The 12954-nt window shown below is 43.1% G+C and overlaps 1 pseudogene; it reads left to right on the top strand.

Moving 5' to 3' along the window:
- Positions 1 to 1068: 1068 nt before the first annotated feature.
- LOC142618712 (G-type lectin S-receptor-like serine/threonine-protein kinase LECRK3) lies at positions 1069 to 3467 on the top strand (annotated as a pseudogene).
- The last annotated feature ends 9487 nt before the right edge of the window (positions 3468 to 12954 follow it).

Below are 12954 nucleotides of genomic sequence, written 5' to 3'. Positions count from 1 at the left end.
TGTGGATGAACATACAAATGCATGCACAAAAATTTATACAGATACTGTGAGTGTGTATGAAGGGGGGGGGGGGAAGAGGAGGATGAGAAGTTCATAACAGAAGGTGTTGGCATATCAACAAGACATTTACTTCTAAAAGAAAAATTATCCTTTCTTCCCTTGACAAGACAAGTTAAGAGGGTAAGTTACAGTATTTCATTTAACATTTTTATTTCTATTTTCTAATATCTTGCCAAGTTTAAAATTTCCCCACATTATTATCTATTATTGCTTTTAAATTGGTATATGTTTATCATTATATGAAAAAATATGCTTAGCAATTTATAAAAAAATATAAATAAAAATATATTTAATAATTTATTAATAAAGATATCCCGCCAGACTCGCACCCTACTTTTTCAAAAATTGCCAAGTCGCCACATCATACCTGCATCCACACCCGAACCTGAATCCACACCCATGCTTCCTAGATGAACTCTATCTAAGTCAATGTTATCATCATGTTCATCATTTTGCAAACTTATTTCTTCATTGAAACTTTCATCATCATCATCATCAACATTTACTATTTCCTTTTATTCTTTTATTTTAATAATTATATATATATATATATATATATATATATATATATATATATATTTCTTCATGGCATTCTAGTTTCTTTGAAATTGAGTGTGTAAAAAATGTCAAATACAAAAAAGTCATCCAATTATGAAATTAAGTGTCCAAGATGTGTCGTTAAAATTATATTCTCTCCCCTTATTTTTTTTTTTTTTTTCAAAGTAGATATTATGAGTAAAGAAAAAGAAAAACAGGTGGAATTTCAGTCAGAGGAAAGAAATGAAATCCGGTATCGTGGGCGCAATAATTTTAAAATTGACCAGAGCATCTTGATCACATAACAAATAAAGGTGGACCTTGGAACGGTAGAAGTCACGTTCACGTTTCAAAACCACAGTGTTTTACTAAAAAAATTTATTACTATATCTTTCACAAATAATTACTAGTAATTTAGTTGATGCAAGAAGCTCGTTGTTAACTTGTTATGGTCCTTTGTTATCCTTCTCCATGGCTTCCATATATATTGTTTTCTTTCTACTCTCTCTATCCTTTACACGTGGAGGAGCTCAGCCTCAACAAAATCAATGTAGGCATAAAATAAGCCTGGGCTCTTCACTTCATCCCACAACCCCCCCCCCCCAGGTCATGGCCTTCCCTTTCTAGTTAATTTGCATTTGGATTCTACCAGCAAGGCAATGGTTTTATGGTTGGAATTTGGTTGGTGGGGATATAGACGATAACACAGTTGTGTGGACAGAAAACCGTGATGATCCTCCGGTCACCTCAAATGCAACGACACTGGATTTGACAGAGAGTGGTAAGCTTCTTTTGACAACTGATGAGCAAGGAAAGGAGAAGATTATCAGTGCTACGATGTCAAAGTCTGCTTCTTATGATTGCATGTTTGATTCTGGCAATTTTGTTCTCTACAACAAAAATGATTTCATCATTTGGGAGACTTTCAGATTTCCAATTGATACTATATTGGGAGGGCATATTCTGTCCTCCGATTTTCAATTGCTCTCTCGTTTGTCAGATACCAACCACTCAACTAGACGGTATCGTCTGAAGATGCAAATAGATGGAAACCTTGTTCTATACCCCATAAACACTTTAGACATTGTAACTGAAGCTTACTGGGCTTTTGGAACTAATGGAAATAACCTTGAGTATCGCCTTTATCTCAGTCATACAGAGCTTCTACAAATCATCAATAGCACTAGTATGAACAATGTTCAACATTTGAGTTCATCATTGGAAGGCAATAGCACCAACACCATTTATCGTGCAACTCTAGATGTTAATGGATTTTTCCAGTTGTACTCACATGCCTTTGATGATATTGGCAAACCAAATTCATCAATAATTGAGTGGTCAGCATTGGACTACAAGGATCTTTGCAAAGTGAATGGTTTTTGTGGCTTCAATAGCTTTTGCACACTCAATGACAACCAACCGTATTGTGTTTGTCTTCTTGGAACCGATTTTGTTGATGAGAATCATACATCTCTCGGCTAGAAAGAAACTTTTTAGAAGTAAGGTGTGGAGTTGGCAATGATCATGTAACATCATATAACATCACTACCACAATGAATATGATGTGGAAAGATATTCCTTGCACATATGAACTCATGTCGACGAAGGAAGAATGTGGCAAGTCATGCTTGGAAGACTGCAATTGTGATGTAGCATTGTTTATTAATTCATATTGCCAGGGACAAAAGCTTCCACTAAGACATGTTAGAAGGGATACAAGCCAGAATATCGTAGCTTTCTTCATGGTGGGCATAAGAAGCTGGAATGAAACTATTCCCAGCCCAGTGAAGCCTTCTATCTACATGTTTACCAGCAAAAAAGTTATAGTTCACATCCATGCTTTAATTTTAGCTTTTGCTACATTCTCCTGTCTTGCCCTTGGAATTTCTGGCCTTTACATGTTCAAAATTCGAGTTCTAAGGTATAAAAGGTTGAAAGAGAATGAAACATTGGACTTGACTAAAGGGCTTGCTTTAAATCTATTTTCATTTGATGAGCTCAGAAGAGCAACCCATGGCTTCAAAGATGAGTTGGGTAAGGGTTCTTTCGGAACAGTATACAAAGGAGTTTTCTACAAAGGTAAAAAACTTGTTGCGGTGAAGAGACTAGAAAAATTGGTAGAAGAAGGTGAAAAGGAGTTCCGAGCAGAGATGTGAGCAATAGGGAGAACTCACCACAAAAATTTGGTTCAACTGCTAGGTTATTGTGTTGAGGGCTCTAAGAGGCTTCTTGTCTATAAGTATATGAGCAATGGCTCCCTTGCCGATGTTCTTTTTAAGAGTATAAGGCATCCAAACTAGGATGAAAGAGTAAGAATAGCATTGGATGTTGCTAGAGGAATTCTCTATCTACATGAGGAGTGTGAGGCCCCTATTATTCATTGCTATATAAAGCCCTCAAACATTTTGATGGATGATTTTTGGACTACTAAAATCTCCGACTTTGGCTTGGTAAAATTGTTAATGCCAGATCAAACAAGGACCTTCACGATGGTCAGGGGGACTAGAGGGTATGTGGTACCTCAGTGGCAAAAGAACACCCCTATATCAATGAAGTCAGATGTTTATAGTTATGGAATGGTACTTTTGGAGATTGTTTGTTGCAGAAGGAACATGGATGTTAATGCATTAATACCTACAGAAATTGTTCTTTCCACTTGGGTATATAAATGCTTTGTTGCTAGAGAATTAGATAAGATTGTCAATGGTGAAGAAGTAGATAAGAGAACCTTGGAGAATTTGGTTAAGGTGGGACTATGGTGCATTCAAGATGAACCATTTCTTCGTCCTTCCATGAAGAGTGTTGTATTGATGTTGGAAGGGATAATCGACATATATGTTCCTCCATGCCCAACTAATATCCCCATGTAAACTTTCTCTATGTAAGGAAAATTCTATATCTATTTTAATATAGTTTTCTTATTGTTTTATGTATTTTTTTTCTTTCCCTATAAAGTAAAGGACTTACATGAAAACATATGCAGTTTACTCGTTAGTCCTATAAGCATGATCTACTCCCATTTAAATTATCTAATTTCCTTTAATTTTTATCTAGATATAAGACACGTGAAGGGGACAACTGAAGGGGATAAAATTAGGAGACGGATATCTCCATTGAACTTGAAGGGACGGAGAGTAAGTAGACGGATCGACACCGTAGGTGACGCGAATAGGACGGTTGAAGTTACTGAATATCCATCATACATGAATTAGTTACAGATTCTAGGTTGTATGTCACTTGATATGTTTAAGTCGACTTTTGCTTTATCTCCACGCAAGCGTGTACACTTGAACTACTTGCATCACACGTTTGAGAAGACCCCTATATGGAAAAGAACTCTGGAAGGAAGTTGTATCCTAAAAGGAAAGGCAATTCTACGCCAATATAAATACCTCAAAAACCCTAGATATCAAGGTACGCACGATTATCTCAACTCTGGCATTCTAGGGTTGAAGAATAAAAGCTCTAACTTGACCTTCGGAGGGTTTTTGGCCGACACCACACCGGTGCTCTCTTTTAGGTCCTCTTTTTTCATCTTTTGCAGGTGTTGCTTTAGTGAGAGGAGTGCTTGCAACTTACTGGTGATTTTTTCGGCTTCATCAGTTGGCGCCGTCTGTGGGGAATATCTTTTGGTTATTTCAACCTCGCTCTATTCCTGAGACGAAAAGTTGTATGGTACTCACTCGATCGATGGCAACAAACAACAATCAAGGTGACGAACTGCATGCCACAGCTTTAAAGAGGCAGGTCCAAACGCTTGCGGCGGCGGTTGAGCGCCTCACCAAGCAGAATCATGATTTGGAAGAACAGTTGCGACAAAAGACCGCACACCCAAGTGCACCAGAGGAAGACCAGGAGGGTGCTAGTCTGTAAGGAAGAAACGTAGAAGGGCCTGATGGCAGCAACGCTCCAACTAGACCCGAGCGGCAAGAAACCAATCGACCATCCGTCTCAGACACTTTGTCGACTTATATAGCTGCCAAAATGCAGAAGATGAGGGAACGTATGGATGTGATGATGAACGCCCTTAGAGGACGGGTATCCAGTGACCTGGACGACCTAGTCCATAGAACGTATTCGCCTTTCACAGCGCTAGTGAATTCATGCCCCCTTCCTCCAAAGTTTCGCATGCCTCATGTGGAGAACTACGACGGATCTAAAGACCCATTGGATCATTTGGAATCTTTCAGAACATTAATGCATCTTCAGGGTGTGCCGGATGAAATCATGTGCAGGGCTTTCCTCACCACTTTGAAAGGGCCTGCGAGAGATTGGTACAATAGACTGACACCCAATTCCATTGGCACTTTTAAGGAATTAGGCACACAGTTCGTATCACACTTCATCGGAAGTCATCGGCATAAGAGATGTACTGCGTGTATAATGAGTATTAAGCAACGAGAAGACGAGACTTTAAGATCATACATAGCCCGCTTTAACAAGGAAGCCCTCTCGATAGACGAGGCGGATGGCAAGATACTTGTGGCAGCATTCACGAACGAGCTGCGAAAGGGTAAGTTCTTATTCTCTCTATGCAAAAATGACCCGAAAACTATGTCCGACGTGTTTTACAGGGTGACGAAGTACATGAACGCCGAGGATGCCTTGTTGGGCCGAGAGGACTATAAGCCAAGGAAAAGGGAAAGACAGGAAGATACGAAACCGGACAACGGACGAAAGATGGCAAGAACTAGAGACCGACGAGAAGACCGGAGATCCAAACCACCTTTGGGAAGATTTACAAGCTTCACCCCCCTCACAGATCCAATTGACCAAGTGTTAATGCAAATCAAAGATGAAGGAACCTTGACGTTCCCGGGCAAGTTGAAAGGAGATCCGAACAAGAGGCCAAGAGATAGATACTGCCGTTTTCATCGCAATCACGGCCACGATACGACAGACTGCTATAACTTGAAGCAACAGATCGAGGCCCTTATCAGGCAAGGAAGGTTGCAGAGGTTCGTAAGGAAGGAGAGAACGGATCAACCCTAGGAGCAGAATCCTAGACAGGAAAATGAGTGTCCCAGGCCACCCTAGGAGATATACGGATGATTGTAGGGGCAATATTTCTGCAGGGTCATCCAAAAAGGCCCGAAAAACTTACTTACGGACGGTTCAAAACATCCAGTCGACGAGCTCCTCACCAGAAGGAACACAACGGAATAGCTCCCGCATCGAGTTTTCGGAAAAGGAGGCCCGGCGCCTTCACCACCCCCATGACGACGCGCTCGTGGTTAGCATACAGGCAGGGGACTTCAACATCCACCGAGTTTTGGTGGACAATGGGAGCTCAGCAGATATCCTTTACTACCCCGCGTTCCAGCAGATGGGGATTGCTAAAGAGCGCCTAATCCCGGCATGCTCGCCCCTCGTTGGCTTTGGAGGAACCCGGGTCTATCCTTTAGGATCCGTCACGTTGGTGGTGACGGTAGGAGACTACCCGCAGCAAATAATCAAGGATGTTTCCTTTCTCGTGGTTGATTGCTCCTCAGCATATAATGCTATACTCGGACGACCCACTCTCAATGCATGGAAGGCCGTCACCTCTACCTACCATCTGATGATCAAGTTTCCTACCAAATACGAAGTTGGAGAACTGCGCGAAAATCAGGTAGCTGCGCGGGATTGTTACGTTACCATGATGGAAATGGATGACCATGTACAGGCAATGAACATCGAGGAACAGAGAACAGTAGCAAAACCCGTGGAGGAATTGGAGGAGGTACGACTGGATGAATCAAGGCCCGACCGGACCACCAGGATTGAAACCTCAGTCGACCAAACGGTTCGACATGCGCTCCTGTTATTCCTCAAAGAGAACCAAGACGTGTTTGCATGGAGCCATGACGACATGCCGGGAATAGATCCAACAATCATAGTTCACAAATTGAACGTATCACCTTCTTTCCCTCCAGTTCGACAAAAGAAGCGTGTGTTCGCCCCCGAACGGGATCGAGCAGTGGCAGAGGAAGTGCAGAAGCTACGAGAAGCAAACTTCATAAGGGAGGTGTATTACCCTGATTGGCTGGCCAATGTGGTAATGGTCAAGAAATCAAACGGGAAGTGGAGAATGTGTGTTGACTTCACGGATTTGAATAGAGCATGCCCTAAAGACAGTTACCCACTCCCGCACATTGACACCTTAGTAGACTCCACCGCGAGACATGAACTGATGAGCTTCATGGACGCCTTCTCAGGGTATAATCAAATCAAATTGGATAAAACTGATCAAGAGAAAACATCATTTGTGACAAGCCAGGGGCTTTTTTGCTACAAGGTGATGCCGTTCGAGCTCAAGAACGCAGGAGCCACGTATCAACGATTAATGAACAAAATGTTCGCGCACCAAATTGGCAGAAACGTCCAGGTCTACGTAGATGATATGTTGGTGAAAAGCGCAAATGATGCGAACCCCAATCGACATGCTTTGAGACCCAACAAAAATATTGGAATATTTAACCCAGGAAAGCTAAAAATCAGATTTATGATAGAAACCCTGACCCAACGTTTATAATCGAAACGCGAACCAAAGGTATAAGTTGACATTGACCCAATGATTATAAAGAATCACGAACCAAAGGTATAAAGTTTGAACGCCACAAGGAAGAATCCTTGATAAGTTCACAGTTCTTGAAGAACCAAAAGAGAGCAAAGCCTCACCTTTTCTGAATTTTATTCAATAATAATCTAAAAAACGTTTACAGACTTCAGAGCCTATTTAAAGACTCCACAAAACTTGACAGACAAGAAAAAATATTCTGAAATAACTCCTAATTGATACCTTACCATATCAGGAATCAAGTTTGACCTAAAAAGCATTAAATGCACCTAAAAACAAGGAAAATACCTAAAAAACGTACTAAATAATAAAACCCTAAATAAAAGCTGATTTGGTCTGAAATTAGCATATCCAAAATAGGAAAAAATCTGCCTTAACTGATACAGAGCTGGAAAGTCAATCAGCCATTAATTCATGCCATAAATCACTCCCAATTAAGTCAGATCAGCCCTAAATAGCTTGAATTAAATTTACTACACTTTCATCTTCCTTTGGGTCAAGCTTGGAACATCCTGCGTTAGAATCAGCCCAAATCTCTTGAATCAGCCCATTAAGTGCTTCTTGGATCTTCTTGGATCTTGCTCTTGTAATAGGCCCAACAGGAACATGCAATGGATCCTTGAATGCTTGTTGATTCTCATCAGCAAAGGTGTCCGATCATCTGAGGGACCTCCAGGAGACTTTCAACACTCTTCGGACGTATAAAATGAAGCTGAATCCAAGCAAATGCGCATCCGGAGTCACCGCTGGAAAATTCTTAGGATTCATGGTGTCCTAGCGGGGCATTGAAGTCAACCCAGAGAAAGTGAAAGCGATTATGGAGCTATCTCCTCCGAGGACGGTGAAGGAAGTGCAAAGCCTGATAGGGAAGATAGCAGCCTTAAATAGGTTCGTATCAAGAGCGACGGACAAGTGTCTCCCTTTCTTCAGAACACTAAGGAGATCTTTCGAGTGGACGGACGAATGTCAAAGGGCATTTGAGGAGTTAAAGGCATATCTCTCTACCCCGTCATTGCTTAGCCCGTCCACGCCGGGGGAGGAATTGTTCCTGTACCTTGCCGTCTCATCAGCAGCGGTAAGTGCAGCTCTCATCAGAGAGGAAGGGAAGATACAAAAGCCCGTGTACTTTATCAGCCGGGCGCTAAGAGGTGCAGAGGAAAGATACCCACGATAGAGAAACTCGCTTTCGCTCTTGTGACTGCAGCTCGAAAGCTCAAGCCCTATTTTCAAGCACATACCATAAAAGTCCTGATGGATCAGCCCTTGCGGAGAGCAATGAACAATCCTGAAACTGCTGGACGGATGGTTTTGTGGGCTATCGAGCTGAGTGAGTACGATATCCAATACCAGCCACGAACGGCCGTGAAAGGGCAGATACTGGCAGACTTCATTGCGGAATTCACTACACCTGAGGAGCAGGGAGCAGAAGAGACGCCCACATGGAGAATTCACACAGACGGATCTTCCAACAAGCATGCGGGAGGAATCGGGGTTGTACTCCACACCCCGGAAGGAGATAAAATCGAATGCATGATCCGTCTGGAATTCACCACTATAAATAACGAAGCAGAGTATGAGGCCCTAGTGGCAGGATTGGAACTTGCGATAGTGGCTGGGGCTAGGAAGGCGGTGGTCTACTCCGATTCTCAAATCGTAGCCAGTCAAGTTAATGGGAGCTATAATTGTAAGAATGAACGAATGAGAAGGTACCTCGGGGAAGTGAAGGGTCGAACGAGTGACCTCCAATTCACGATAGTTCAGATCCCAAGAGAAGAGAACCAAGAGGCGGATCGACTCGCAAAGGCTGCTTCGGCCGAACCTATGGTCGCCCCAGAACAAGTATTATCCTTCATCCAACATTCATCGCTATTAGACAACGTTAGAATGCAGGAAGTAAGTGCTAAAGACGATTGGACAGCTCCAATTATGACGTACCTCAAAAGCGGCAAGCTGCTAGATAGCAAAGAAGACGCAAGGAAATTGAAAGTTAAGGCTGCCTGATTTATCCTGAGTAAAGACGTCCTCTACAAAAGAGGATTCTCCCGACCATACCTAAGATGCCTGGGCCGTGAGGAAGTAGATTACGTGATGAGGGAGGTTCATGAAGGAATTTGTGGGAACCACTCTGGGTCAAGGTCTCTGGTGCACAAGCTACTACGAACGGGATATTACTGGCCAACAATGAAAAAGGATGCCCATATGTACGTCAGAGCCTGCGACAAGTGTCAACGGTTTGGCAATCTCATCAAACGGCTAACGGAGGAACTTGCACCTATGACGGCTCCATGGCCATTCGCACAATGGGGATTGGACATCATGGGTCCATTCCCGATAGCAGCAAGACAACTGAAGTTCTTGGTGGTTGGTATTGACTACTTCACCAAATGGGTGGAGGCAGAAGCTCTTGCTACTATCACAGAGAAAAACATTCGCAGCTTTGTATGGAGAAACATTATTTGCAGATATGGGATTCCGAAAGTGCTCGTTTCAGACAACGGTAAGCAATTCGACAACGATGCATTCCGGGACTTTTGTTCTCAACTAGGAATCAAAAATCACTACTCGTCACCCGCCCACCCACAGGCCAACGGACAAGTTGAAGTCATGAACCGGTCCTTGTTAAAGATTATCAATACCCAGCTCGAGGGGGCAAAGGGCATATGGCCGGACGTACTACCAAGTGTTCTGTGGGCGTACCGGATAACAGCAAGAACGCCAACAGGAGAGACACCGTTTCGATTGGCGTATGGTACTAAGGCCCTCATACCGGCAGAAGTGGGACTAACGAGCTATCGCGTGGAAAGCTATAACGAGAGCAAGAATAATGAAGCGTTGCGTCTAGAGCTTGACCTTGTAGATGAGGTCAGGGCAGCAGCAGCATAGAGACTGGCGCGGTACCAAGACATGATGGCAAAACACTACAACTCCAAGGTCTGGCACCGGGACTTCAAAGTGGGAGATCTGGTATTACGAAAAGTGCTTGGCGCTACGAAGGATGCATCCCTGGGAAAGCTGGGTCCTAAATGGGAAGGCCCGTACAGAATTATCTCATTGCATAGGAAAGGAACGTACTACTTGGAGACGTTAGACGGAAGGAAGTTTGGCCATCCCTGGAACACGGAGCACCTGAAGAAGTACCACCAGTAGTGCGACAGTCATAAGACAATGTCTACCGCCTTATTTTCAGTTTAATTTTAAACATTCATAGTTTTTACTTATTAAAACCCAAGTTTTCTTTTCCATAAACAATTTGGTCTATTGAACTGATATAATGAGAGGAATCTTTATTTAGAAAATATAAAATGCATGGTGTTGAAATTAGGCAAAGTCCACAAAGTGGACGGATCATCCAAAGGATGAAATTCTACAAGTCCACAAAGTGGACGGATCATCCAAAAGATGAAATTCTATAAATCCACAAAGTGGATGAAATTCTACAAATAAACAAAGTGGACGGATCATCCAAATGATGAAATTCTACAAATCCACAAAGGGGACGGATCATCCCAAAGGGATGAAAAACCAAGTCCACAAAGTGGATGGATCATCCCAAAGATATGAAAAACCAAGTCCACAAAGTGGACGAATCATCCCAAAGATATGAAAAACCTAGTCCACAAAGTGGACGGATCACCCTAAAGGGATGAAAACCTACGAGTCCACAACATGGACAGATCATCCCAAAGGGATGAAAAACCTAGTTCACAAAGTGGACGGGTCTCAAAAAATACATCTGAAAGTCCAGCCCAAATAAAGGACGGACATCTAAAATTCTTCACTGTAGACGAGTTATCTAAATGAGATAAACGTGCATATAATATGCAACGGACAATAAGCAAGCAAACAAGCAATAAAAGATTCGATAAGTTAAATTGTATGATTACAAACGACGGTTCAACAAGTTCTCATACAACGGTAAGAATTTTTACAAAAAAAAAAAAGTATCGCTATTCATTCTTTAGGGAAGAGTTCCCAATCAATGGGCCGTCGTTCGGTTGACTTGGAGGAAGAGCTTCACCTTCATCAGCTGGAGCAGTGATGGCAAACACTTCGTCTATGCTTTCTGAACGGACGGACTGTGCAAATGTTTGCCTTTGAGCATCAATTGAAATGTGGGATACGTCTAGATCAGGATACGACGACTTCACCTGACGGATGGCGTCGTCGAATCCGTCAGCAAAGGAGCTCCCAAGCTCTGTCAGAAGGAGGTCGGAGTCACGATATTCCTGGACGGCTATCTCCTTTGCATTATGGAGTTTGGTCTTTGTGTCCGTCAATTCCTTCTCCTTGTCCTTCAAAATTTCGCGCAAGTGCTCATTCTCCTTCTCCACCTCACCTCTGACTTGCTCCGAGCATTTGAGCTTTCTGTCCATGTTGATCTTGTAGGTCTTCAGCTCGTGAAGCTCATCCTCTATCGTCTTGTTCTTTTTCCTTAGACGGTCCATTGTTGTCTCATGATTGACGCAACAGCCCATTAATCCTTTCATCATCAGCATAGCCTGAAAGCAAAGCACAACACCATGTAAATGACGGATAAGTATGAGCATAACAAAGTTAGACGGATTTAAAAATACCTGCACAATGTTAAAGAGACCCGTCTCTCCCATCGCCTCCGTCGCGTGATTACCGAGGTCTGCATAGTCGTCAGCCGTCAAGATGGATGAGAGCTTTCCTAGGGCGTAGCTTGAGTCTTCCCTAAAAAGGACGGGTGCTTTCTCTCCTATGGGAGCTGGACCCTTCATCAAGCCTTTGCCCTTTCCATGCCTGACGGGTGCCTTCTCAGCTTCCAACGCCACGACGGGCTCTGGTGTGGCCCTCTGCTTCTTAGGAGGACGGTCCACCTTCTCTTGTTGGATACATTTTGACGGAAGGGATGGAACCGTCCCCTTAGCTTGGCCACCCTCTTGTTTTTTCTTTGCTGCCTATTGTTTGATGAAGGCTCTTCTCTTGGCGGCATCCATCTCTGCAAATCAAAGGCGGGTGTGAATAGAAGCAAAAATGACGATGCTAAAATAAGATGGAGAGCATTACGTTTAACTTACGTTTTCTAACTCTGGTATCGTAACGACGGGCTGAGGACGAAGGATCGGGACCGTCACAGTACTAGTGGAAAGTGTCAAGGGTGACGAGTTATGCCTACGTCCTCTCCTGGAGCTTTGTCTTATTGAAAATCCACTCTAGGAAGCTCCACTGCTCTAAAGAAACTTGTGGACGGTCCCGAGCTACAAAAAAGACGGTTAGACTTTAAAATAAAATGACTTTCAAAGATCAATTCGACGGAAACTAAAGTGATGGCATACCCGACGGAGGCATAATGCCCCATGTAGTGTCGATGGGCATATATGTGCTATCCCCTAGACGACACATCCATTCATCTCCTTCCAAAAAGAAGTACCTACTCTTCCAGTCTCTATTTGAGTCCGGTGTATCACTGACGAGCCTTAACAACGGGCTTCTGGCTACAAAACTGTACATCCCTTTTGATTTGACGATTTCCGTCGGACGATAACAGTGGAAGAATTCTTCCACCGTCAACCTTCTAGAACCGTCAGACATGGCCCCGTACAAAACTTCTACCCTGATGAATACTCTCCAGGCGTTTGGGGAGATCTGGGTGACGGATAGGCCGAGGTATTGTAGAAGGTGACGGTGGAGAGAACTCAAAGGAAATCTAAGCCCCGCCTTTAAGGCTTGCTCATAAATCCCAACACCGTCAACCCCCTTGTAGTAACATTTTTCGGACTTTTCGGGGAGGCGTAGACGGATGTTATCTGGTATTTGATACTTGGCCCTAAGTG

The sequence above is a fragment of the Castanea sativa genome, chromosome 12 (assembly GCF_040712315.1).
Source record: "Castanea sativa cultivar Marrone di Chiusa Pesio chromosome 12, ASM4071231v1".
Taxonomy (NCBI): Eukaryota; Viridiplantae; Streptophyta; class Magnoliopsida; order Fagales; family Fagaceae; genus Castanea; species Castanea sativa.
This window is presented reverse-complemented; position numbering and strand designations above follow the sequence as displayed.